This window comes from Tupaia chinensis, unplaced genomic scaffold (assembly GCF_000334495.1).
Source record: "Tupaia chinensis unplaced genomic scaffold, TupChi_1.0 Scaffold138235_1, whole genome shotgun sequence".
NCBI classification, from domain to species: Eukaryota; Metazoa; Chordata; class Mammalia; order Scandentia; family Tupaiidae; genus Tupaia; species Tupaia belangeri.
In genome coordinates this window covers 180,758-182,129 of record NW_006198133.1, presented here as the reverse complement: position 1 = coordinate 182,129, position 1,372 = coordinate 180,758, and positions in this window count along the sequence as shown.

Sequence of the window (1,372 nt, the reverse complement as noted above, 5' to 3'; positions counted from 1 at the left end):
AGCTCCGCCCCGCCGGCGCAGAGGCGCGAGCTGCAGCAGCCAATGGGCGCCGAGTCACTGCCGCCTCAGCCAATCGGGAGGCACGCAGTTCTCGAGCAGGCGGGCCCACCTCCTCAGCCCCACCCACTCCTCCTCGCACTGCGTCTCGGGAGCTAGGACTGGCTGGAGAAGTTAGCCAAGCAACGTGTGTCCGCTGGGATTGGTTGGCGCGGCGGCATGGGCAGCGCTGATTGGTCGCCGGGAATGGACCGATTCCGCGTGGATCCCGGCTAGCGGAGCCAGGCCAGGGTTCACTGGCTGTGCGGTGCGGTGGGTGTGCCGGGGTGCGAGTGCCCGGGGCCGGTTAACCCTTAGGGAATTTTCACAGCACTGAGCAGCTGGGAGAGTGCAAGCCGGACGGAAAGGCGTCATGAGGCCGAGCTGCTCCTGGTCTGCGGAGGTCCTGGAGTCCCGCAGCTGCCGGCTCCTCCCCACGCAGAAGTCAAAGTGGAAAAGAGAAGCGCCCATGCCCGGGCGGTCGCCGCTGCCGCCCCCTGCCGGGTTAGAGCGGAGAGCGCGGGGGAGTAGAAGGCGTGTAGACCCGCCCTGCCGGTGAGGACTGACCTTTCGCTGAACACTTCTCAGAGAGTTCAGACCACAGCCTTGAAAGCCAGGAAGAGGAGGAGCCGTGGCTGGTGGGTTAGCCACCTGGCAAAGTGGGATTTCAGCGCCTGAGGGTTTCTTCCTGTGGCGTGATGTCACCTAGGCGGCGGAATGCTCGGCAGGCCAGGATACCACATCGGGCCGTTACAAATTGTGTTTACTAAGATGTACAATTTGAGAGCCAAGAAGAAAGGAATGCAATTCTACACCCTTAGCATTTCTCATAGATTGGCAATGAGAATAAATAATCGTCCCCGAATGTTAAAAGTAATCTCACTAACAGAATCGCAAACACCACTTGCTAGTTACCGGCCGATTTTAAAAGCCTTACATAATTGTGCATATATAAAATGAATAATTTGTTTTATGATCAAATGTAAAATATAATGGGAAAGTTCTTTGTGTTCCATTCACTTGATAGTTATTGACTAAATATGGTGGTCCATACCTGGATAGATCGATAATTTGAGGAAGATGAGAAAAAATGCTCTTAGGTTCACACCATATAATCGAATCCTCCACCTCTAAGGTAGATGCGGTTTACAAACGACGATCCTGAGACAGATCTTAGGCAAGTTAGTTTTCTTTTTCTTTTTCCTGGGTGCAAGCACTTGCCAGAAATAGACTGTCTCTGTGACAGAGACAGAATGAGAGGAGAAAGCCTCCTCCCCCACCATCGGGGACAATCCATTCTCTGTCTCTCCCGCCTTTGGGGACTTTTGACATGCAC